At 42.1% G+C, this 27,267-nt stretch overlaps 1 long non-coding RNA gene and 1 other non-coding gene across 2 annotated transcripts; both read left to right on the forward strand.

The window, feature by feature from the left end:
• Positions 1-26: 26 nt before the first annotated feature.
• On the forward strand, positions 27-15,945 carry LOC115523742. The gene is made up of 3 exons (XR_003971828.1): positions 27-59; positions 1,071-1,204; positions 15,562-15,945. It is a non-coding gene; the product is annotated as an uncharacterized LOC115523742 (long non-coding RNA).
• On the forward strand, positions 8,851-8,957 carry LOC115524309. Its single transcript, XR_003972022.1, has one exon. It is a non-coding gene; the product is annotated as a U6 spliceosomal RNA (small nuclear RNA).
• Positions 15,946-27,267: the final 11,322 nt, after the last annotated feature.

The raw sequence follows: 27,267 nt of genomic DNA on the forward strand, positions 1-27,267 counted from the left end.
GGGCGCGTTTGCGTCTCGCTGAGTATTAGTGGCGGCAGGTCAGGAGGTCTGGAGCTGGGGTACGTTCCAGGGGCGCAGAGGGTGACCGAGAGGTGCTGGACCGCAGGGCGACGGGTCCGCCACCCCCGGGGGCTGTGCAGGGAGACGGGCGTCCTCTTTGGGGTCGCAGAGTCCGACCCGCGCCATCACCCTCCTCCCTCCGCGAGTTCGAGCCCGAAAGGCTGGGAGAAACCCTTGCTCCCCGCAAAGAATATTTCTGGGGAGAAAAACTGGGCAAAGACAGCTTCTGTGGATTTGCTTTCGTGGTCTGCCCGGCCGGTCAAGCTAATGGCATCTTAACTCTCGGTTTTGTAAGGGTGATCTGCGCCAGGGTTCTCCATTTATTGAGCCATTGAAGGGAACTCTATAATTCGTATAGCTCTTTACAAGTTAGATTCGTTTGTGTAGTATACAGAGAATATAAAGAGCATGTAAAAAGGCATCCCGGTGATGCTGGCAGGCCGTTCTGCGGACCCAGAGTCTTAAGGGGGTACTTAAGAGGGTCCCTGGATGCGTGCAGGAGGCGAAAACAGAGTTTATTGAAGGTACAGAGAGAGTACGATCACAGACAGCGTCGAGGGGATTCAAAGGAAAAGAGAGAGCCTCGTCTTTGCTTGGGGTCTGGGGTTTTTCACTGAGGACAGTCGGTGGTCGGGTGTAGGTGTCCTCTTAGGCATCCAGGAACCAGTGAGAACAAAGATGAGGGTCCAGGTCTTACTCCTTCAAGCCAGGGTATCTTGGTGTCCAGATGTCTAGCGCAGGTGGTCTGGAATACTGTATGATAGCTTCCTCTGGTCATTCTCACCAGACTAGGATAGAATAGGATAAAAAAAAAAGTTATCTATTCTAAAGAAGTCCCTTACAAGGACGACATCCACTATTTGCATTATAAGGCATGTGTAAAATGGGGGTGCAGGTCCTAGCAAGAATAGCAGAGGGGGAAATAGAAGCAGGAAAAGGAAGAAAAAGAGTTCTATGGAGCCCTTCAGTTTCCCCATCTCACTGGGGTGGAATTTTTGTCTCATCCCAAGGGCCCGGAACGATGCATGGCACACAGTACGAGCTCAGTAGGTACGTGTTGAATGGGGGCAGTTCCAGAGCAGCGTCTAATACCGTTGTTATACCCCAGGATGTTATTGCCATTGAAGGAAGCATTCCGTAGATGGTAAGTATGATAATGCTTTTTATTCAAAGTTGTCGAATGCTGTGGCTTTACTTAAGGCTTGTTAAGTTCACAAATTCAACCCATGTCCTTTCCCCCCCCCGCCCCCCCCGCTCCCCCCCCCCGCCGCTGGGTTCTGACTTGCCATGGGAACATATCACCACCAGGGGGCGGTACTTGCTAAGGAACAAATACCAGGCTGGGCTCCGTGCCTTCCCTTGGGAAACTGGGTGAATGTGGTCACGAATCACAAACTCCCAGTTATAAGACAAATCAGCACTTGGGAGCTATGTACAGCATGACGACTATAATTAACAGTACTGTATGGTGTATTTGAAAGTTGCTTAAAAAAAGTAAATCTTGAAAGTTCTCATCACAAACACAGTGAAGCGACTCGTGTTAACTCATTGTGCTAATCCTCGTGCTGTATGAATGTATTTTAAGTCTTTGTGCTGTACGCCTTAAACTGAAAGTGTTGTATGTCACTTATAAAACTGGAAGACAACAGAGACTCCCTGCCTCCATAGATGTGTCTCCGTGGCCTGAATTTTATATTCCCAACGGCTCAGGGAGTGTAATTATCTTTGGTTTTAAAATAAGAAATGCAGGGGCACCTGGGTGGCTCAGTCGGTTGAGCATCCAACTTAAGCTCAAGTCATGATCTCAAGGTTTGTGGGTTCGAGCCCCCCACTGGGCTCTGTGCTGACAGCCCAGAGCCTGGAGCCTGCTTCCCATTCTGCGTGGCCCTCTCTTTGCCCCTCCCCTGCTCACTCTGTCTCTCTCTCTCTCTCTCAAAAATAAACATAAAAAAAATTAAAATAAGAAATGGGAGGGGTGGAGAGGGGAAGAAATGTAAGTAAGCAGTAGAGCTTTGATAATGCCAGTCAAATTTTACTAGGCCACTTCTCATTTAAGATACAATTTCAAACTATGAAATATAGATACACACGTATGTATGATGTGTGTGTCTTTTGCTTTCTCCTTAAGCTTGCATACAATTACTCTCTTGAAAGATCTTTGTTTTATCAGTCCCTTTGGACTTGAACCCCATCTAGTTGCCTTCAGAACATTTTAGAGCCATATTTGAACAAAACCTCAGAACATAAATTTAAGCAAGTTGAATCCTATATATGTCACATTGGGAGGATAATTGGAAGTCACAAGTATCACAGAAATTAACTTGGAAGGATGTTAGTAACGGTAATGTCCAACAGGTGTTGAACATATGCCAATCAATCAGGTTTATTAATTCTTGCAACCTACTCCTTCAATAGGCACATAATAATCTTTATTTTCCAGAAGAGGAAATGCAGGTTTGGAGAACCTGGGAGAGCTACCCACAGTAGATCAAGAACTCCCCCAAAATATTTCCTTACACTAAATCTCCTTTCTCACCTCCTTCTTTACCAACTTTCTCCCCAAGTCTTAGCCTCACTCTCTCGGTCTCTCTCCCAAACAAAAAGAGTCATCAGGTCTGTGGCAGTAACTATCAAAGGTCGGCCTAGATAGAACATCTTATTGTGTCAGAAAGCAAGAAAATACTCAAAGACAGGCAGAAACATGCTGAAAGGGTGCAGGATCCAGCCTGACAAGGGTTTTCGTTGTACAAATTTAGGACCGTTTAAAAGAATACTGATAAAGGAGTCTAACATTATTGTATATGTTAAAAATCCACTTCATAGCGATACGAAAAAATAAATGGGAGCAGAGAGGAAGTTTTCTTTACAAAATCCAGAGGGTAGAACAACAGAATGGGGAAAAATCACCACTCTGCATCTACCAGTGTAATAATTGTTTCAGAAATGAGTCACCTGTGGATGCTAACAGCATTGGGGAACATTTTTCCAAGATCAAGATATTCTCCTGGTGTCTATCACCCCAGAGGTTATCCCCCAAAGGGATAAAGGAAATTTCAGTGGAGAAATCTACCGCACACCACCTTACCAAAGTGGTCAAAATTATCATCACCCAAAATGGGACCATCTGACACTATTTGTGCCTCCTGGTTGTGATATAAACATCACCCATGTAGTATAAATGTCTAACCTGATTCTAAAGAACCGCGAGGAAAAGAAATCAGATATATCCAGAAAATGACACATTCTACAAAACAACTGGCCTAAGCTCTTCAAAAATATCGGTTCCACGACAGAGGAACCAAAAAAGTTCGGGAGCTGTTCTAAATTAAGGGAGCCTAAAGAGATAGGCAATGAATGGCCATGTATGATCCTTGCTCGGGTTTGGGATTTGAAAGAAAAAAATTCCGAGGACATTAGTATGACAAATTTGAATATGAACTGTATAGTAAATATTATTGTATCAATGTTGTATTTCTTGGATTTGATAACAGAATTATGGTCATGAAGGAGGAAATCCATGTTCGTAGGATGTGGGAATATTTAGGAGTGAGTATCCTCCTGCCTATAGCTAATTCTCTAATGGCTCAGTAAAAATGGAGGGCTTTATATCTGGAGAGGAAGCAAGAGAAATTCAGCAAATGTGGCAAAATGTCAACACCTGATGAGGCTAAGTGAGGTGCTGAGCATATTACTCTTTCGAGTGTATTCTGAAATTTTTCAAAATGAAAAGTTGGGGGAATAAACCACAGTTTTCAACCACAGAAGTTTGCTCACATTGCAATGCTACAGGCAAGCTGTGGTTCAGCAATTTCATTCCGGAATCCAGACGGCCCCCCGGCCACCCCTCACCAGCCTGGGACCAGCCTGGGACCAGCCTGGTTACCTGGCGGAGGGAAGGGAGAGTTTGGTCTGCTCAGTGCACTGGTTCTTGAAATCTTCTCAGGCTCACTAGCTCTCGGCCTCATGGTCCCCTAGCCCCAGCAATTTCAATGGCCAAGCCCAGTGGCAATCCGGTGGGCATTGTATGCCTTCTTGGGATCCGGCGAATGAGGTTATCGAATTCAAGGAGAAAAATAACTCACTGACATCTAGAATCCAATAGCTCGGTTACCCTCCCAAAACTGGTTATTTTCCCAAGATCACTAGCTGATAATGGACTCCAGCTCAGATCCATCTCCAAAAGTCATGCTTTGTTTTTCTCTCAAATTCATGTGTTTTTTTTAATGAAAATATTTGATTTTACGTTTTCAAATTGTTATACATTTATTTGCTTGAAAACTCGAGAAAATATATAAGGTATACCTTGAAAAGTTTCTCTCCCAGTTCTTATCCCCATTCATCCCCAAAACCTCACACAGGCTATCACTGTTACTAATTTTTTGTGTATCCTTGAGAGTTCTGGGTGCCTCTATCAGCTAACCCAAATGTATAAACTTATTTCCTCCCCCTTTACGACCTAAAATGTAACATACCAAACACATAGTTCTTTGCCTTGCAAAGCTGTGCTTTGAATCAACGTCAATCTGTTCGTACGGTTCTCTTGAGGATGGGCACCAAGACAGAGTTAAATATGCAAAGATTTCATTTGGGCTCCATACCAGTGAGAGAAGAGGGGAAGACTGGCTCCACGTGAAATCGAAGGGAAAGGAAGAGACATTGGAAGCATTCCTGACCCCCCCCCCCCCCCTCCAAGCAGGATAAGGAAGCCTGGTCAAGACCAAGAAAGGAAGGGGGACTTCTTAAGCCCAAGCCTACCACTAGAGGGCTCCCAGTCTCCCAGGGGCAGGCCGGCCACACTCAGCCTCCCGGCTGGGAGCAGCTGGTGGGAGGTGTGCCCTCGGAGCAAACGTGGTGGATTTCAGAGTTCAGTATCTGGGGCTCTCGGTCATGACACCCCCCTGTATTTAGACACCTATGAAGCACTCAAAACGAGCTGTATTTAAGAAATCAAATAATTAAAGAAGCACTTGCTATGCATTTTACACTTACTACAGAATAATCACACACAAACATTTCTGTCAATGATCTCATAGCAGGGCTCAACACCCTCCACATCCACGTGGCCTGAAAGGTACAGACAAACACACAACTCCTGAGATTATAAGAACACAGGAAAAATCAGGTGCAACTCAAGGCTTTTCTTTCTGTTAGTGTGATACCATGGGGCAAATTGGTACCTTTACTTTGAGGCAGCAGTGGAGGGAGAGAGAGAGAGAGAGAGAGAGAGAGTATCCATGGGCTTCTGGAGAAATGAAATGCAGTTGAATATAAAAATATACGTATCGCCCACTCCTTCTGCTAGCATTCCTCCTTTAAACCATTCCTTTCTTCCTCACACCACAAGAAAATCCGTTCTTTGTTACTAGTAAACAAGAGAGGACCAGAGATACAAATCACCAAAGTGAAAGGGTTTTTTTTAGGTAATATTTTCTATTTCATTTGACAAATGTGTGTGTGTGTGTGTGTGTGTGTGTGTGCGTGCATGTAAGAATTGTGTTAGGAAAGTACATTTTTTGCTTCTAACCTTCATTAATAAATACCAAGTAATGCTGATTTAAAATGTTAATGATTCAGTAAGTCTTGAAGATGAGACATTGAATCACAAGTTGAAGGGAGTGTATGGATCATTTATTCCACCCACCTCATTTACTAGATGGAGAAGATGATTCACAGAAAGATTGGTATTTGGCTCAAGGTCATACAGAATGCTAGGGTAGCATCTGGGAAAACTGGAAACACCAGGGCATGTGGAAAATGCCAGGACTTCTGAAATTGGCATGTGCTCCTTAAAATGCTCTGAATCATCCCACCCTGCAACAGTCACACCAAACCCTTCATTTCATAGTTCTGGGAACACTGCAAGAATTCTCTTCCCATTTGCTTAGGACTTCAAAGATGTACTAATCCCTCAAACACATGTTAATATGGATTTTCTTTGATGAAAAGGGACAGATATATTCTCCAGAATTAAGCTCCTCCTTCCTTCCTCCATCCGGTTTCAGAGTGAGTGCCTTCCAGTTCACTTAGCATCTTTCAGGATGGCTCCTGAGGGTGAAAATTAGCTAAAGTGATGCTCTTTGGTGAAGTGAAATACTTTCCTCCAGAATTCCTCTCCCTAATTATGCATAACTTCTTTTTTTCCCACTTTTTATTGATGTTTTAAACTTTTGACTTTCCCCTGTCTTATTCCTTATTCCTTGGCCATGACACTTGCCTGTCCCTCCTCCTCTCCCCACCATCCAATCTTGACCTGCCCTGGGAAGAACACACAAGCTGAGTCCTGAATGCCCCAAAACCACCCACACCCACTGACTAACTCATGAAATGTATTTACGTGAGGAAGTAAAAGCATGTATTAGATCCCAGATCTCTACTTCTTAGCCCTATGACCTTGGGACAGTTGGACCATAATTTACTTAAACATACTCTCTCTGAAGTACACTCAGGATATTTGAACTATTTTGCTGCAGTGAGCATCTGCTATCTAAAATCTGTGCACTGGTATATTTCTTCAGAAGAGGTTCCTAGCAGTGAAATTGTTTGATCCAGGGTATATGTGTTTGAAATTTTGATAGGTACTCTGCCAAAATGTCCATCAAAGCCATTAACGAACAAGACAAAGCAGAGATGTGTTTGTTCCAGATGACAGTTGCAGGTATTATCGTAGTGGTAAAAGGCTACACTTTCATGCATCTTTGAATTGGTGAATGGGGTCCAAAGTCACACCCTCTCATCTTCCTCCTTTCCCGCTTCGTATGCAAGAGCTTTTTAAATGTGGCCTGGCATTTACCTGTTTGAGTCTGGCACTTATCTGTTGGAGTACTCAGAGGAAATGCAAACTCAGAGCCAGTAATTTGTCAATCTCTGTTTCAAAGCGCTGGATTATATCTCTCAATCCTATTATAGATGCTTGTACTACCTAATTGCATATCTGCAATTAGAATGAGTTGTTCTATCCAGACTTTCCTTAGTGTTTTCCTCTAGATTCCCTCTCAAATGTTCTTAATGCTTTTATTGCTGTTTTACATTACACAAACAACATAACGTCTCTATAAAAATTCAAACCCATAGAGAGCAAAGCATGAGTTGTCCTTCCCAGTCTCGCTGCACCCTATATGTCAATATCTGTAGCTATATCTCAGCCATGCTTAGGTTTTCAGTCCGTGATTTGATACTCAACTGCTCCGCGTACTGACAGCATTCAGGTTGTTCAAATGAATCCCCAAGTAGAAGTGGCAAAGGCAGTGAAATACAGGGACAACTAGAGAAAGAAATAGAAACTCCCTGAACAGTTCTCTGTGACAACTGTGGGAGTATTTTGATAAGTGTTGGCAGCAGGACACTGCATGTGATGTGGGGAAGGAAACCTTGGCATTCGAACAAGCAAATGGTTTGGCGACAGTTTATTAAATTTCTGCAATGCTTGCAAATGCCAGTAACGCTTTCTCAGACCGCAGACTTACTACATGTGACAGGTTTGGGAACGTTTCACAATTGTCATCAAATAAATGGCCCTTCAAAATTAAAAAAAGTATACGAACTCTGAATAATTGTCACCACTGAAACACAAGCCTACTGGAGTTGATATATTTAAACTTGTGTATTTTGGTTGCTTCTGTGCCACAGAATCAGAATCTAAGCAAAGGCACCCAAGTACAATTGTAACTCAATCCCACTGGTAGGTTTTGGGTCAACTATTAGACTTTCTTTATACCAAATGAAAGTCCACATTCCTTCCTAAATGTATATCTGTAAATGCCTACATTTAAAAAGATTTCAAAGCAATAGCTACCATTATGCCTTAAGGAACTAGAATAAGAAAGAGCAAACGAAACCCAAAGGCAGCAAAAGGAGGGAAATGAGGAAATTAGAACAGGGATCAATGAAATAGTGAACAGAAAAAACAACAGAGAAAATGAATCCAAAAGTCAGTTATTTGAAAAGATAAACAAAATCAACAAACCTTTAGCTAAGCTGACCAAGAAAAAAGAGAGAAAACACAAATTACTAAAATCAGGAATAAAAGAGGGCACGTTACTCCCAACCTTCTAGTAATAAGTTAGATTTTAAGGAAAGCTATGAACAACTGTATGCCAACAAATCAGATAACTTAGATGAAATGTACAAGTTCCTAGAAAGACACAAACTGCCCAAACTAACTCAAGAAAAAAATTAAAAATCTGAATAGGCCAATAATAAGTAAAGAGATAAAATTAGTAATTTAAAATTTTCTTTACAAACTCTTCCAAAATATTGGAGAGGCAGGAACACTTTTAATTCATGTTATGAGGCCAGAATAATCTGATACCAAAACCAGAAAAATATATCACAAGGAAAAAAAACAAACTGTAGACCAAAATCCCTTATGAATATAGATGTAAAAAATCTTCAACAAAATACTAGCAAACCGAATCCAGCAATATAAAAAGATTGTATGCCAGGACCAAATTTATCCCAGAAATTCAAGGGTGGTGTAATATATGAATATTAATCAATGTAATACACTATATATAGAATAAATGACAAAAAAAAACACATGATAATCTCAACAGATGCAGAAAAAGCATTTGATGAAATCCAACATGCTTTCTTCATCAATACGCTCAACAAATCAGGAATGGAAGGGAACTTGCTCAACCATCCACAGATAACATCATACATGATGCTAAAAGACTGAATACTTGCCCTTAAGTGAGGAACAAGAAAGAAAAGGATGTCCACTCTTTCACTTCTATTTAACATTGTACTGAATGTCATATCCGGACAATTAGGCATGAAAAGGAAATAAAAGTGCTCACTTCAGCAGCACATATACTAAAATTGGAACAATACAATGAAGATTAGCATGGCCCCTGAACCAGGATTAGACACAAATTCATGAAGCATTCCATTAAAAAAAGAGCAAATAAGTATCCGTATTGAAAAAAAAAAAGAAGCAAAACTATCTCTATTTGAAGATGACATGATTTTGTACATAGAAAATCCTAAGGAATCCATTAAAAATGTATTAGAACTAATCAGAGTACAAGAAGGTTGCAGGATACAAGATCAATATACAAAAATCTATGGTATTTCTATAGACTGGCATTGAAAGTTCTGAAAATAAAATTAAGAAAACAATACCGTTTACAACAGCATCAAAAAGAGTAAATTATTTAGGTATAAATTTAGCAAAGGAAGCGCAAGACTTGTACACTGAAAACTACAAAACATCATTGAAAATAAAGACCTAAAAAAATGGAAAGATATTCTATATTCATGGATCAGAAAACTTAATATTGTCAAGATGGTAATACTCCCCAAACTGATTAAAAGATGCAATATAATTCCTATCAAAATCCCAGTTGGCATTTGAAAAAATGGACAAGCTGATCGTAAAATTCATATAAAATTGCAAAGAAATTAGAAAAACAAAAAAAAATCTTAAAAAAATGAAGAATAAAGTTTGAAGAAGCATGCTTCCTGCTTTCAAAATTTAACTATAAAGCTACAGTATTTAAGATGATGTGTCACTGGCTTACAGATAAACATAGAATGATGGAAAAATTGAGAGTCCACAAATGAACCTTTACGTTTATGGTCAATTGATTTTTGACAAATGTACCAAGACATAATAGGGAGAGAACAATATCTTCAATATATATTTCTGGGACAACCAGATATCCACATGAAAAGAACAGAGTTTATTTCTGAGATATATTTCCCATATCAGACAACATACACAAAAGTTATATGACTTCTTCACAACATATACACAAAGTTAATTCAATGGATTATAAACCTAAATGAAAGAGGGAAAATTACAAAACTCTTAGAAAAAAATTTAAGAGTAAACCATTTTGACCTTGAGTTAGGCAGTGGTTTCTTAGATTTAAAAAAAAAAAAGCGTAAGTAAAAATAGAAAAAATAAATTTCACTACATCAAACTTTCTGCACAAAGCATCAAGAAAGTGATTAGATTTCCACAGAATGGGAAAAAAAATTGCAAATCTTATATCCGACAAGAAACCTGTATCCAGAACATATAAAAAACACAACTCAATAACAAAAAAGGGGCAACCAATCTAAATTAAAAGTGGGCAAAACATTTGAATAGACATTTATCAAAGAAGATATGCAAATAGCCAGCAGGCGTGAAAGCGACATCACTAACCATCAGGGAAAGCACATCTAAACCAAGTGAGTTATTACTTCACACCCATTAGGTTGGCTATAATTAAAAAGGCAGTTGTTAACAAGTGCTGATGAGGATATGGAGATACTGGAACCTTCAGGCACTGCTGGTGTGAATGGAAAGTGGTACAGCTGCTTTGAAAAACAGTCTGGCAGTTCCTTGAAATGTTGAATGTACAGTTATCGTGTAACCTAGCAATTCAACTCGTAGGCATATACCAAGAGAAATGAAAACATACATCCAAACAAAAAGCTGTACCTGAATATTCATAGCAGCATTAGCCATAATAGCCAAAAAGTGGAAACAGCCCAAAAGTCCAACAACTAATGGATGAAAACCAAAATGTAGTGAATCCATATGACAGAATATTATTCATCAGTGAAAAGGAATAAAGTACTGATACATGCTACAACATGGATGAGTCTAGAAAACATGCGAAGTAAAAGAAGCCCATCAGAAAAGATGACATAGTGTAGGGTTCAATTTGTATTGAGTGTTCAGAACAGGAAACTCTATAGAGACAGCAAGTAGGTTAGTGGTTGATTAGGACTGGAGGAAAGGGGTTGAGACTGAGGGTGAATGTAATGGGTACTAGGTTTCTTTTAGGAAAAGACCAAAACGTTCTTTTTAAAAATTTTTTTGAAGACAAGTATTGTTTATTGAAAATTTGTTTTCTGTTTTATATAGATGTATCTATGGGTAACAGTTGTGACAGTCAAAATAAGATGTTCTAAAATTAGATATGGCGATGGTTTCACATCCCTATAAATATACTGAACAACACTGAATTTACACTTTAAATGGGTAGATTGTATAGCATGGGACTTATACCTTAACAAAGCTGGGTTTTTTTTTTTAATTTTTTTTCAACGTTTATTTATTTTTGGGACAGAGAGAGACAGAGCATGACCAGGGGAGGGGCAGAGAGAGAGGGAGACACAGAATTGGAAACAGGCTCCAGGCTCTGAGCCATCAGCCCAGAGCCCGACGTGGGGCTCGAACTCACGGACCGAGAGATCGTGACCTGGCTTAAGTCGGACGCCTAACCGACTGCGCCACCCAGGCGCCCCAACAAAGCTGTTTTTAAAAACAATTCTGACCAGTCTGGCTGGCCTTTTGAAAGGATACCTTATTCCTACTCCCTTGGTCATGACACTTGCCTGCCTCTTCCCAGCAAACTTGACATGCCCCAGAGAGAAGGCAAGCTGGGTCCTGACCACGTAAAGCCACCCCAAATTAGTTGGATACAACCAACGTGAAATGCCAGTGAGATAGCACAGCTCCAGAGATAAGCTGCCTTTGTTCAAATCCCTCCTCTCCACTTTTTAGCCCTTGACTTTTATTAGTTTATTTGCACCTCATCCTTCTAATTAATCATAAAAAATTGGAGCCATTATAATACCTTGTAGCATCTGGGGACAATTAAAGCAGTTAATACATAGGCATTTAGCACACTAATGGGTATACTCAATGAGATCAGTTTTTGTTACTGGGAGTTGCCTGTTCATACTCTGACCCTTGTGGGTCTAGTTCCGGCCACAGTTGGATGATTTCTCACTTTACTTCACATGGAGATAACATCACTTGCCTTCACTGGGCTCTGTTACATAGCAGAAGGCACCAGGCCTCTTTGCTACGCCGTGGGTGGGCAGCACAGCCATTTGGGCATGGGAGGTAGTTTAGTGCAAATCCATAGTTAAGGGGAATTATGTGTTTTTAATTAGAACATTTTCTGCATCAAGTGTGTAACAACTAAAGGGACACATATTATCTCACTCTTAGAAAAATAATTACACATAAAATAGATTAGGAGTATAAAGAAATGCACTTAGAAGATAGTGAACATTGAAAGGGCGCCTGGGTGGCTCAGTCAGTTAAGCGACCGACTTCAGTTCAGGTCATGATCTCAAGGTTCATGGGTTTGAGCCCAGCATCAGGCTCTGCGCTGAGCTCAGAGCCTGCTTCGGATCCTCTGTCTCCCAATCTCTCTACCCCTCCCTTGCTTGCTCACATGTGCACATCCTCTCTCTCTCTCTCTCTCTCTCAAAAATAAACATTGTTTTTAAAAAAAATAGAATGTAGTGCACCTTTAAAACGTTGAAAGAAGGGAGTGTATTTGCAATTCTAGTTTTAAACTTTTGACTTATTTGTAACCTGATTGTGTTTTTTTATTCAACTTAGGTTAATTTTCCTGTTGGTATAAGTCATCTCTGATAATCATCGTGTATTTATTCTCATCCCTTTCCTTTGCAATCTACAGTATTTAGATGCTTTGACAAGCTGGAAAATTCAATTCAGTGTTCTCTTCAATAAAAAATTTCCATCATGTTTGTCAATGAGAATTTGAGAAGCCAGGTAGTAATATATAACAGATATCTCAAATGTTGGTAACTGAGTATTTATAAACAGACAGGCTGGCTGACTTTTTTTGTTTTTTACTTGTGACACTTTCATGAGCTTTTATAATAGTTTAGAGCAGTGGTTCTATATCTTCCCTGAGTAGCTTTTTTAGACTTTTTCCTAGTACCCACCCCCATGACATTTTATTTTTAAGATTTTATTTTTAAGTAATTTCCACACCCAATGTGGGGCTCAAATTCACAACCCCGAGATCAAGAGTTGCATGCTCTACAAACTGAGCCAGCCAGGTGGCCCCCTCCATGACGTTTTAGTGTCACTGATACAGAGTTGACCCTTGAACAACAAGGGGGTTACGGCACCAACCTCTCACGTACTTGAAAATCCACATATAACTTTTAATCCCCCCCAAAACTTAACTCCTAATAGCCTGCTTTCTTTTAAATTTTTTTTTTAATTTTTTTTTCAACGTTTATTTATTTTTGGGACAGAGAGAGACAGAGCATGAACGGGGGAGGGGCAGAGAGAGAGGGAGACACAGAATCGGAAACAGGCTCCAGGCTCTGAGCCATCAGCCCAGAGCCCAATGCGGGGCTCGAACTCACGGACCACGAGATTGTGACCTGGCTGAAGTCGGACGCTTAACCGACTGCGCCACCCAGGCGCCCCACTTTTAAATTTTTTTAACATTTATTCATTTTTGTTTTTTTTTTTAATTTTTTTTAACGTTTATTTATTTTTGAGACAGAGAGAGACAGAGTATGAACGGGGGAGGGACAGAGAGCGAGGGAGACACAGAATCGGAAGCAGGCTCCAGGCTGTGAGCCATCAGCCCAGAGCCCGACGCGGGGCTCGAACTCACGGACCGCGAGATCGTGACCTGAGCTGAAGTCAGACGCTTAACCGACTGAGCCACCCAGACGCCCCTTTTTAACATTTATTCATTTTTGAAAGGCAGAGAGAGACAGGGTGCGAATAGGGAGGGGCAGAGAGAGAGGGAGACACAGAAACAGAAGCAGGCTCCAGGTTCCTAGCTACCAGCACAGAGCCCGACGCGGGGCTCGAACTCCCGGACCTCGAGATCACGACCTGAGCGGAAGTCGGCCACTTAACCGGCTGAGCCATCCAGGTGCCTCATGCTTTTGACCAGAAGCCTATGGATAACACAAACAGTATATTAACACATATTTTGCATGCTGTGTGTATTATATACTGTATTCTTACAAAGCAGTAAGCTAGAGCAAAGAAAATGTTATTGAGAAACCATAAGGAAGAGAAAATACACTTACCGTACTGTATTTACTGGGGAAAAAAATCCATGTATAAGTGAAGTCATGCAGTTCAAAGCCCTGCTGTTCCAGGTCAGCTAGACTGTATATCTGTTTAAGCTTTTTTACCACCAACAAAAGAATTGTCCCCCCTTGGGGGCAATATTGCACCCACTGAGAATTCATGGCCTAATTCTAGTATTCAAAGTTTACGTGGTAAACTTCCTCCTCCTGCCATTTGTTATTTCAGTAGCAAAAATACACTTGAGGAGCACCTGGGTGGCTCAGTCAATTAAGCATCCAACCCTTGATGTCACCTTAGGACTCACAGTTGTGAGATCGAGCCCCACATCCGGCCCCACGCTGACAGTGCAGAGCCTGCTTGAGATCCTCTCTCTCTGCCCCTCCCCTCCCTCATCCCCCCCTCGAAATAAATAAACATTTTTAATTAATTAAAAAAGAAATACATTCGAAAAACACTCGAATATTGCCATGCTAATTCAGTGTGGTCCATGGATCAACAGCATCACCATCACCCAGTAGCTTGTTAGGAATGCAGACCTTCAGCCCCACCTCAGACCTCCTCCATCAGAATCTCATTTGAACATGATCTTCTGTTAATTCAGATGTCCATTAGTCTGAGAAGCACTGGTTTAGACTACGGTCCTCTGCTCAGTTAGGAAACATTAACTTAATGTGTGAATGCAAAGAATATGCCTGGGCCCTGAAACCAGGTTTTAGGTAACCCACCCCTTCCTCGCAAGTTCTGACTAATACACCAAATTTTTTTGGTCATCAGTATTCTTTTTTCCTTTTTTAGAGAGAGAGAGGTGTGCAAGTGAGTGAGGGGTAGAGAAAGAGAGAGAATCCCAGGAGGGGCAGAGAGAGAGAGAGAGAGAGAGAGAGAGAGAGAGAGAGAGAGAGAAGCGTGGCTCACCCGAGGCGGGGCTTGAGGTCACCTGATATGGGACTCGAACTCACATACCGTGAGATCATGACCTGAGCCAAAGTCAGATGCTTAACAACCGAGCCACCCAGGCCCCCCCATCGATATTATTTTCTTAAACACAGAAATGGGTGTGTTTTGTTTGTTTGAGAAAGGTTAATTTTATGTCCTTCTAAGCAACTGAAAAATCCCTATGAAGCCTCACCTCGCTGTCCATAAAATGAAGCCTGTTTCGATAATAATAATTTCACTTGGATCAGGTGACAGAAGGAGCCAGTAATAAAGCAGAGAGATTTTTATCTACTTGACTGTTTTAAAGAGCCTGCAAGTTAGCATGAGGATGAGAGGATACCGAGTTAATTCACTTTGGCTCCTTATTTATAAAGATAGAGTTAAGTTTTTCGTTAATTTTGGGGGGGTCTAAGAATGAAATTTTGAAACGCGTGTGAAATAAATGTGAAACATCTCAGTCATACAGAAGACATAGGCTAGCAAATAACCATATACCTACTACCCAGGTGAACAATCTGCTACGTGTAGCTGCTTCCATATTTTTCTGAAACATTTTAATATTTATCATGAGTTTTACTTAACTAAGACTTTTGAGGTTAACACTAGAGAGAGTTCCACTGCCACGAATCTTCCATTGTTATTTCCATCGCGTTTTCTCCGACTACAGGGGATGAGAAAAAAACCCTGGACCTGTCAGACTTGGTCCAAGTACCAGCTGAGTCTTTATTTTTTGATGTTTCCAGAGGAGCCTTGACAGCAGAAAGCCAAGTTCTCTTCAATTGTCCACTATTGACAAAGACCGCGGTCAAGTTAGGCCAAAAGCCAAAGTGCTCCTCGTTGAAAAATGCTGTGGAAGATTAGGCTAAATACCAGCCACTTTTTCTTAATCAAGAAACTCAGCTAACAAGTTGGAGCTTTTAAATGCAGAAGGAAGAGAAGAGAGTATAGAAAAGAGGTAAGAGGAAGATCAGAAGAGAGAAGAAACAACTTCACCTCAACTCAAACAACTTCCACTCAACTCAAAACCCCAACTCAAATGCCGCTCAAAAGGCATCTCTTTCTTCTATCTCCCAATATCCCTTTCTACATCTTGACTTACCAGGATAAAATTAAATATATTTTAGACAGTTCATGAGAGGTGTGGTGTGTGTGTATGTGCGTGTGTGCGTGTGTGTGAGTGTGTTTAGTGGCTGGGGGCCAGAAGGGGAGGGGCAGAGAGAGGAGGTCAGAGGTGTGGTGTGTGTGTGTGTGTGTGTGTGTGTGTGTGCATGTGTGTGTGTTTAGTGGCTGGGGGCAAGAAGGGGAGGGGCAGAGAGAGGAGGTCAGAGGATCCAAGCAGGCTCTGGGATGACAGCAGAGAGCCTGAGGCGGGGCTTGAACTCAGGAACCATGAGCCACCCAGGTGCCGGGAAAGTGCCTTTAAAATCACCTACCTCAACTTTGTGCTGACAGCTCAGGGCCTGGAGCCTGCTTTGGATTCTGTATCTCCCTCTCTCTGCCCCTTCCCTGCTCATGCTCTGTCTCTCTCTGTCTCTCAAAAATGAATAAATGTTAAAAAAAATTTTTTAATAAAAAAAATAAAATAAAATCCTACCTCAGACCCATTTTCTATATATTAGGAACTGAGGTTCCAGAGGCATTAGGTGGCTCATCTAAGAGTGTCTCTAGGAAACAGAGATGTTACTTCTGGAATGAACCGTATATCCTCACTTCTGATTTTCAGTACTCCAGGATGTTTAGTCCCTATCCTAGGAAGGACTGATGAGGATGGCCACTCCCACCACCAGGACTCTAATCCTGCATGCTGCTTGCTAAACAGCATCCCTCCCCACGGGGCATTTTCAAAGTCTCCACTGTTGCCAGCCATTGTGTTCACTGGCTCCAAGCCAGCAGACAAGCATTTGAACTTCTGCACCTGAGATGATTCCGAGCCCTTCAGGGAACCAACAGCTTGGCTTTCTTTATAGTATTACACTTCCAGGAAAAAAAATATTTTCGCAGAGTGTTCTAATTCGCAGGAGTATTTACATCTATAAGGCACAAGGCAAGCCTTAAAAATTCGGTGAGATGACAGAGTTTTAAAGCCTATCATATGAGAAAATATGCCCTCTCTTGACTTTTCCAAAGAAACATAAACCTTGGCTTACATGGTGGTCAGAATGTTGTCACTTACAGTGTTTTTAGTGGCAAAACTAAAGGTTAATTTGAGCTACTTTTCATCAGGGCCAAAAAAAAAAAAAAAAAAGCATTCTGGAAAGACTAACACTGTCCACCTGGTTTAAAGAGGATGGATCCAAGAACACAGTGGAATTCTTAAATCTTTGGGAGCAAAAAGGCATCATTCTGTTCCTTGTCCACCTCATCCAGTTTTTGCCAGAGCAAGGTACATCAAGTTCATTTGTGTTCTCCAACCCTCTCCCAAAGATCTTAAAGATGAAAGAACACAGTTGAGATGCTGGTAGGAAAAGTTGTTTTGAGTATCGAATGCTAAGTATAGCATTAAGAACTTGATTATGCAAAACATTAAAATATGTTCGGGATATAAACACCAAATAAATAATAAACAGTCCGTTTGCTACACGCACTTCTATTTATCTGCCTTATGTTGGAGGACATACTGAACTCCGTACTTCAGAGGAGGGCCTTGAGGGGCGCCTGGGTGGCTCAGTCGGTTGAGCGTCCAACTTCGGCCCAGGTCATGATCTTGCTCTCTGAGAGTTCTAGCCCCACGGCGGGCTCTGCGCTGACAGCTCGGAGCCTGGAGCCTGCTTAGGATTCCGCGTCTCCTTCTCTCTCTGTCCCTCCCCAACTTGTGTGCGCGAGCGTGCTCTCCCTCTCTCTCTGTCTCTCTCTCTCCCTCAAAAGTAAATAAACATTAAAAAAAATTCAAAAGAGGGCTTGAGGACTAGGGCTAAAGACAAAGGGCTGCAGTGGCTTCTATCTTTTTCTATCTGTAATTCAAGAAAAATTAACCGAAATGCAAAGAATGCTTTCTTTAATTTTTTAAATTTATTTGAGAGAGAGAGAGAGAGAGAGCATGCACATAAGCAGGGTAGAGGAGCACAGAGAGAGAGAGAGCAAATCTCAAGCAGGCTCCATGCTCAGTGTGGAGCCCAACACAGGGTTTGATCCCATGACCCTGGGATTATGACCCGAGCCAAAATCAAGAGGTGGACACTCAACCGACTGAGCCACCCAGGAGCCCCCAAAGAATACTTTTAAGTCATGTTTTTCTTTTTTGGTTCAATGGCAGAAATACTCTCTTGGCAAATAAGCAGGTAAGAGACTCTACTACTAAAAACTCAAATATTGCCATTGTCAGTTTGGCCACGAGCCAAAAACTTCCGAATTTTTTACGCACAACTACGTTGAGGTAACAGACAATAATAATAGCGGGACCTTTGGAGACAGGTACATAAAAATGTGTATCATAGGGGCACCTGGGTGGTTGAGCATCCGACTTCGGCTCAGATCATGATCTCACGGTTCATGAGTTCAAGCCCCGTGTCAGGCTCTGGGCTGGCAGCTCGGAGCCCGGAGCCTGCTTCGGATTCTGTGTCTCCCTCGCTCTCTGCCCCTCCCCCGCTCACGCTCAGTCTCTCTCGCTCTCAAAAATAAACATTAAAAAAATTTTTTTTAATAAAAAAAAGAATGTGTATCATACTTTGTGCTGTTAAAAAAATCAAACCCACCTCAAAGTAAACGAAATATGAATCCATCAAATAATTATGAAATCCCTACAATAAATGCAAAGGCGCCGTAAGTAATGCTGCCGCAATAGACTGGTTACTCGCAAAGATGGTCACAAGAGCGGAGGTCACATGGCAGTGTTGTAATGGCTTTAGATGCAGGCAGACATGGAACCATCTTCTGTTCTGCCACTGACCAACTGGGTGGCCTGTGTCAGTGTTTTGGACCTCACTCCTACCCTCACTTCCTCCAGTGTGCAATTGAAGGAGATAATGAAAATAGAGCACTGGGCAATGAGATGGGCATATGGAGATACTGAAGCTTAAAAGTACCAGTGACTTGAAAAAGATACTGTTGGGTGCTATGGACTGAATGTTTGTGTTCCCACAAATTTATATGTTGAAGCCCTAATCCGAATGTGATGGCATTTTGGAGGTGGAGCCTTTGGAAGGGGATTATGTCATAAGGGCGGAACCCTCATGAAGGGGATTAATACCATTAATAGGTAATGGGAAGACAGAAAGGTTGGAAGAGAAGGAGGAAGGTATTAAAAAAAAAGTGGGGGGGTGCGCCTGGGTGGCTCAGTCGGTTAAGCGTCCGACTTCGGCTCAGGTCATGATCTCACAGTTTGTAGGTTCGAGCCCCGCGTCGGACTCTGTGCTGAGTCAGATCCTGGAGCCTGTTTCGGATTCTGTGTCTCCCTCTCTCTCTGCCCCTCCCCTGTTCATGCTCTGTCTCTGTCTCAAGAATAAATAAACATTAAAAAGAATTTTTTTAAAAAAGGAGAAACATGAGATGGGGTGAAGGATCAATGAAATCAGCTCAATTTTAGACTCAATTTTAATTTCACATTTTTTAAATCAACTGAAATTGATTTTTGTGTGGCCCATCTATGTACGTATATATAAAAAGAGGCCAGAGAAGCAACCAGCTCTCATTCTGCCACGTGAGGATACCATGAAAAGTTGGCTGTCTGCAACCCAGAGGAGGACCCTTGCTAAAAGCTGATCATGCCGACATCCCGATCTTAGACTTCTGGCCCGCAGTATGTGAGAAATAGATTTCTGTTGTTTGTAAGCCACCTGGTATCTGGTACTTCGTTATAGCAGCCTAAAGGAACTAAGTTATTAGGTTAAAAAAAAAACTTACAGTACAATCACATTCTCGTCAAACATTTATCGATCTGTATGTTCATCTAGTAGCCAAATATTTATTGAGCATTTAATAACTGACAAGCCTTTTTTTGGTAAAAGAGACTATAATAGTGAACTAAAAATTAGACAAACTTCTGCCTTCATGGGGTCCACAGTCTACTACTGGTGACTGGTGATGACTAATTGAGTTTAATATCCCAACTGGGATGCCTGAGAGGAAGGGGGTAATGAGAGCTTGCAACGGTAGGATTTGATCCAATCAGGAAGGGCAGGGAAGTTTCCTAAGGAAACTGCATTTTAGCAGAGACAGAAAAATAAGTAGGCTTTGACCGTGTGAGAGGGAAGCATATGGGAAGCAGTGCACATAATGGTTAAGCAAATTGAGGCTGGAGTGAGCCGGGTGCTGTCCCAAAGCTCACCTTTCCACCCACAGAATCCCAGTCATGATTCGGAGCCTGCCACTCAATTTCTCCATAGCAGTGACCTCACCTGTAAAATGGACGTAACAGATTTCCTTATTTAATACGATTGTTACGAGAGTCAAAATAGACAAAATGAAAAGAGCTTAGCATGGTGCCCAATATTCGGAATATATTTAATAAATGCTAGAGAATACCAAAGTTGGCGGGGGGGGGGGGGCGGTGGGGAGGACAAAGAATGAAGACCCAAGTGCAAAGAGGGAATAGGGTATGCAAAGTTCCTGGGGCAGCATGATGACAAACACAGGGCTTCGTTCCCTGTTGGAAATTCTCCTTTTATTCTGAAAGCTGCTGGAAGCCATTGAAGGATTTAAGCAGCGGGCACTCCAGGGTCTCCATCATTTTCCCTCTCAAGTGTAGTGCTACATACAGCCCCACCTGCCCACCTTTGCACATGCTGGTTCCTCGTCATAGACTGTTCTTTCCACCTGTCTTCTCCTACTTGCTTCAGATTTCAGGCTAAGTGCCACTTCTTCAGAGAAGCCTGACCCCAACCAGCCAAACCCTAGTTAATAAGCTCCCCTAGAGTGCAAGCTCGCTTTGCCTGATTGAGGTCTGTCTCCCCCACCTACATCTCCAGAGACCAGGCACTGTCAGTTACTGTGCCTCATTGTGTCCCCTACCATTAGCACAGCGGTTGGCCTCTAGTAGATGTTGATTTCATAGTAGGTAATGGGAAGACAGAAAGGTTGGAAGAGGAGGAGGAAGGTAACAAAAAAAAAGTGGGGGGGGGGACGCCTGGGTGGCTCAGTCGGTTAAGCATCCGACTTCGGCTCAGGTCATGATCTCACAGTTTGTAGGTTCGAGCCCCGCATCAGATTCTGTGCTGAGTCAGAGCCTGGAGCCTGTTTCGGATTCTGTGTCTCCCTCTCTCTCTGCCCCTCCCCTGTTCACGCTCTGTCTCAAGAATAAATAAACATTAAAAAAAAATTTTTTTTTAAAGGAGAAAAATGAGATGGGGTGAAGAATCAATGAAATCGGTTCAATATTAGACTCAGTTTTAATTTCACATTGTTAAAATCAACTGAAATTGATTTTGTGTGGCCCATCTATGTACAGATGTTCTAAAAATAGAGAAAACTGATCTGGACTTTGAGAGATCTAAGCTGGAGACATGTTTAGGGTCATTAGAACATGAACAATAGTGGGGCACCTAGGGTCTGACTCTTAGTTTTGGCTCAGGTCATGATCTCGCGTTTTGTGGGTTTGAACCCGCGTTGGGCTTTGCACTGACAGTGTGGAGCCTGCTTGGGATTCTCTCTCTCTGTCCTCTCCTCTCTCTCTCTCTTTTACTCTCGCTCTCACTCTCACTCTCTCAAAAATAAAAACATTACGCAAAATGGCTGAAGCAAGGGAATGGGGAATAGCAGGGCCTTTGGAGACAGATCTTTTGGGGTCACTACCTGTGTGGGCAGGTTGCTAAGTCTCTAGGTCTCCTTTAAGAACAAGACATAAAGGGGCGCCTGGGTGGCGCAGTCGGTTAAGCGTCCGACTTCAGCCAGGTCACGATCTCGCGGTCCGGGAGTTCGAGCCCCGCGTCAGGCTCTGGGCTGATGGCTCAGAGCCTGGAGCCTGTTTCCGATTCTGTGTCTCCCTCTCTCTCTGCCCCTCCCCCGTTCATGCTCTGTCTCTCTCTGTCCCAAAAATAAATAAATGTTGAAAAAAAAAATTTAAAAAAAAAAAGAACAAGACATAGGTAAGACCCTATCATAGCCAGTCACGATTTCAACAACGTGCTTCCCATGTAGCCAGGCTGCTTACACCTACCCAGCTGGTCACCCAGGTTACCCTGAATGTTAACCATACAGAAAAATGACATATTTCCATTGACTTGGCATCTGGAGTTTCTCAAGTTCAGACTGATATCTGTCAGTTAGAGATATGCATAACTTTACCTCTCCCCAGCTCCGTCACTGGGTTGTTGTGGAGAACATGCAAAATCTCAAACAGAAATCAAACACATGAAGATGCCATTATCATGATAGAGATTAAGTGATAATACCCATGATAATATCTCTTTTTTTTTTCCATCCTATGAAAAGAGAGAAACACATTCCACTGGAGTCCATCTTTTCAGATACCTTAGCAGTTAAGAACATGGGTCTCGGAAGTCCAAATAACTTGGGTGTAAACCTGGCTCAATTATTTCGTAGTGGCCTAGTCCTGAATCGGGGACTTAGTTTTCTTAAGTCTTTCTTCCAATCTATAAGATAATAATAGCCCCTCTTCCCAAAGCTGTTTATTAGGTGACACCTATGATGGGCTTTGCACAGTGCCAGGCATAAGTAGTGCTTAATAAATGTGAACAATTAATACAGTATCATTATCGTTAGGAGTGTCCTGGAGAGCAGTGACCAAATGGAGGAATCATTGAATCTTGCCTAAATTCTTTCAGTATCCTCTCTTCTGGGCTGTATTGCCCCAGATCCAAGATGTTGAGTGAGATGGCAGAGTTCCCTGCAACACAATGGAGAGTTCTTACCTTTCCCACTCTCTCTTTAATTAGGACATGTTAAGTGTCGTCATCCCAGGCAAGGGATCCATGGGGGAAAATCAGGTAATAGTTTGGGTCAAGGTGTATACAGAAAGGCAAACCTATTCCCAGCCAATGCAGAGGATCCATTTTGGGGACTCCACTAGTGTCCCTTCCAGGCTCTTTTCTTATCCAGCCATGTGACCTTGAGTAAGTCATTTCACCGTTTGGGTCTCATTATCTATCATCTTTAACTGTGACATGAGAAAGGGGAGAACGGAGGGAGGAACAGAGCTGCGAATTATCTCTAAGTTCTCCCCAAGTTGTAGGTGTTATGATTCCATGCTTATAGACTAATTGGTGCCTGTCCCTTCTTCACTGATCCTAGCAAATGTTTGTTAGATGCTAGCTCCTCCCCCAAGGAAATTTCATGTACAAAAAAAATACCATTTTTATATTATCTAATTCTTTATAAAATTGCTAATTGTCATTCAATAAAGACGCCAACCATTGAGTTGATAATAAATGTGCTTTTAAAAATGAAAGTATTAGGGGCGACTGGGTGGTGCAGTCGGTTAAGCATCCGACTTCAGCCAGGTCATGATCTCGCGGTCCGGTCCGTGAGTCGAGCCCCACGTCGGGCTCTGGGCTGATGGCTCACAGCCTGGAGCCTGTTTCCGATTCTGTGTCTCCCTCTCTCTCTGCCCCTCCCCCGTTCATGCTCTGTCTCTCTCTGTCCCAAAAATAAATAAACGTTGAAAAAAAAAAATTTAAAAAAAAATGAAAGTATTAATAATTTACTGATTGCCGATGAACTTCATTTAATTGATATGTAGAACCACCTTAGTGATGTTAAATCATACGAGAGTAAAGAATGTGAAAGATATTCCTGCTTGTAGTAATTAGAACCAGGTGAGGCTAGTGAGAGGTTTTTGTTTGTTTTTCTTGGAAGAAAGTTTTGTTATAATGTACCTGAAGAAAGATGTCACTTTGGGACAGTAATGAAGGCTGCATGCTGGGGAAACACTGTGGGTTTCTCTGAATAGGTTTATCTGGCTGGAAAGGGATGTGGTTTGAACACAAGCCATGAGTGTGCTTATATACATATCAGAATGGAATGTCGACATGAGGCTTATTCCAGAAAGTGATCTGAGGAGATAATAATTGAGGGACAAGTCATAAGAATCCCATTAGTTAAAGACCTTAAATTCTACCCACAGTTTAAAATTTATAGGAGAGACACTTGGGAATCTATGTGGTTCAGGAAACGAAAGACTTTTTTTCCCCCTTCTTTTCTCTAAATTGCAGAGTGTGGGCACACTTTCCAGCATCTTCTCCACACCCAGGAAGAAAAATAACCCATCCAACACAGAAATACCAAATCTGAGATGTTGTGAGAAGTCACTCAATTTAAACCCAGCCTTCTCTCCACTGCTCGTTTCAGGAAGTGTGCCTCCACACCTCCTCAACCTTCCCTTGAATTCAGAATGAGGGTGGGTGGAAAGAAACAATGGTAAGATGTCCCAAAGCACCAAGTCCCCATGGATGCTGGCCTGACAAAACTGTGTATAGTGTCATAGTAAGAGGGATTATGACACGTGGGGAGAGGGGGAGCCCAGTAGGAGCACGGAGAATAGAAGGGAGGTTGAGGGACTCCTGTGTTTCCCCTCCAGGCCTCCTGACAAACCGCCCCATGCTGCCTCAGGGCAGGGATTCTTGCCATCAGGGAGATAATGAAACCAGCTCCCAAGCACTCACTGTGCAGTATTAACCACTGCTATTCCTTCCAGCATCCGGCCGCTGATGTTTGTAATCACGTCAGTATTTGTTTCTATCCCATGCCCTAGTTTTATACCTTGTTAAGTATGGAACACAAGTGTCTACATTTTTTCTAAAAGTTGGGTGGAGGCTTGCTTTCTCTGTTGTCCAAGGGGTCAATGCCCTCATAATTGCTGACTGCAGGAGAAATTCTCAGTCCTCTTCTTTGGGCATGTGACGCTGTAAACACCTTTGCTCCTAATTCTCTCCCATTTCCTCTCACTCTTTTTTGGCTGCTCTTTTCTGTGATCTTTCTCTCGGTCTTCTTTTGGTTTGTTTTAATTTTGTTGCTCGATCTTGGGGGTTTTTCTGAGGGCAATTTTAGGTTCACAGCAAAATTAAGCAGAAGGTCACAGAGATTTCCCACATACCCTCCCCCATTATCAGCATCCCCCACCAGAATGATACATTGGTTAAATTCATAAACCTACACTGACGCCTCACGATCACCCAGAGTCCACAGTTTGCATTACGGTTCACTCTTGGTGTTGTATATTCTATGGGTGGGTTTGGACAAATATATGTTGATATGTATTCACCGCTGTAGGGTAGGTAGCTTCACTACCCTACAAAATCCTCTGTATTCCACCTTTCCATCCCTCTGTCTCCCCTAATCCCTGAAAACCACTGATTTTTACTGCCTCCATACTTGTGACTTCTCCAGAATGTCATATAGTCAGAATCATACCAGATGTAGCCATTGGGGATATTGGCTTCTTTCACTCTGTGATCTGCATTTAAGGTTCCTCCAGTTCTTTTCATGGATTCATTTCTTTTTTAGCTCTGAATAGTATTCCACTGTCTGCACGTACTATAGGTTATTTATCCATTCACCTACTGAAGAACATCTTGATTGGTTCCCAGTTTTGACAATTATGGATAAAGCTGTTCCAACCATCCATGAGCAGGTTTTTGTGTGGACATAAGTTTTTCGGCTCCTTTGGATAAATTCCAAGAAGCATAATTACTAGACTGTATAGTGTGATATCGTGATATAATAAGACATATAGATTTGGTCTCCATCCCTGATTCCTGTACAGAGCTCCTAAAATCCTTGTAATTTCCCGAGTGATGGGCTGATAGCAGCATCTTTTGTTATAATATTTGATCTTAGTCCCAGTTTCCTAACACAAAAGCTTCTAAGACCCTTGGGATCTCTGGAACGATGAGTGTCTTTTGAATGCTAATGAGATGTCTAGTGGCTGGGGGCTCCTAGACAGCTTCAGATTGGGGGCTGGTCACCAGAAGGACCTGGGCATGATTAGAGGGTTAGAACTTTCAGCCCCGCCTCACACCTCCAGAGGGGTGAGGGGCTGGAGATTGAGTTAATCATCAATGGCCAATGATTTCTTTAGTCATACCTACCTAACAAAACCTCCATAAAAACCCCTAAACTACAGGGATCAGAGATCTTCCAGGTTAGCGAGTGTATCCATATACCAGGAGGACGGTGTCCCCCAACTCCATGAGGTAAAAGCTCCTGTGCTCAGGACCCTTCCACACTTCACCCTATGTATCTCTTCATCTGGCTGTTTGGTTGCCTCCTTCTTAATAAACAGGGGACAGTAAGTCAGTAAGTTTCCTTGAATTCTGTGAGCAATTCTAGCAAATCAGTCAACTCATTCCAAATCTGCTGGAACTATGTATACTCCCTATGTTTCTTATTCAGTTAATGTGCTATTTATAACAAACGCATACACCAACCCAGGCTAAAAATCTCAGTTACCCTCTCCCCCTTCTCACCCCCATACCTAATCCATGACAATCCTGCTAACCAGGTTTGTGAAATATCATTTGAAGCTACTTGCTTCTTTACTTCCCCCACTGTGATCATTTACCTCATGCCTCAGCTCTTTCTCAGAATATTGCAATAGTTTTCCGAATTATCTAACCTCCTGATTGTCTGATCTCTAATCCACTTTACATTTCCATACCAGTCATCATTCTAAGGCAGCAGTGTCTTGTAAAACTTCCTGCACTGATGGAAATGCTCTATATCTGCACTGGCCAATAGATTAACCATTACCCCCTATGTTCCTATTGAGAACATCAAACATGGCTAGCATGACTGGAGACTTGAATTTTAAATTTGACTGAATCCAAATCGACACAGCTACACGGATCTAGAGGCTGCCATATGGGATAGCACAGTTTTAAAACATGATTTTTTTTTCTTCTTCTTTTCATATCCTACTCTAGTGCTTTCAAAAAGCTCTTTAACTGCAGGACAAGGTCCAGAGTCTGTAGTATGGCACTGAATGACTCTCATAATCCAACCGCCTTTTCGGTTCTCGCCACTTCCGCTGGCACTGTAGAACATTGCTTTACCTAAACAAGCCAGAATTTTCCAGCTTTCCATCTTGCTCTTTTCTCTACCTAGAATGCCATTTGCTTATTTTCTTCCTTTCAACAACTACAGTTTTTCATGCCTTATAAAGCCCTGCACACACCCTTCAATAGAGGAACATCCCCCTTATTCTTGACCTTGAACAAGCCATTGGCATCTAGCAGTCCAGTTTTCATCTGCAAAGTGGGAATGATAACATTTTCTCCCTTACGGAGTTGTTGGGGGATTCAGTGTGGCACTAGCCAGACTCCCCCACTGAGAAAGCACTCAGTAAAAAGTGCTGTTATTATTTTCTGTTCTCCCACAACACTTAGGTGATATTAGAAATCTTTCCAGATGGGACTTTCTCTCTCAAGACCATGAGCTCGTTAGTAGCAAAGACTCAGTCTTGTTCATCATTGTACCCCAGCATCCAACACACTGTAGCTATTTGACAAATGCTTTAACTGATGACAACTGAGTGAATCACTTGTTCACCTAGGGTGTCG

This window comes from Lynx canadensis, chromosome C2 (genome assembly GCF_007474595.2).
Source record: "Lynx canadensis isolate LIC74 chromosome C2, mLynCan4.pri.v2, whole genome shotgun sequence".
Taxonomy (NCBI): Eukaryota; Metazoa; Chordata; class Mammalia; order Carnivora; family Felidae; genus Lynx; species Lynx canadensis.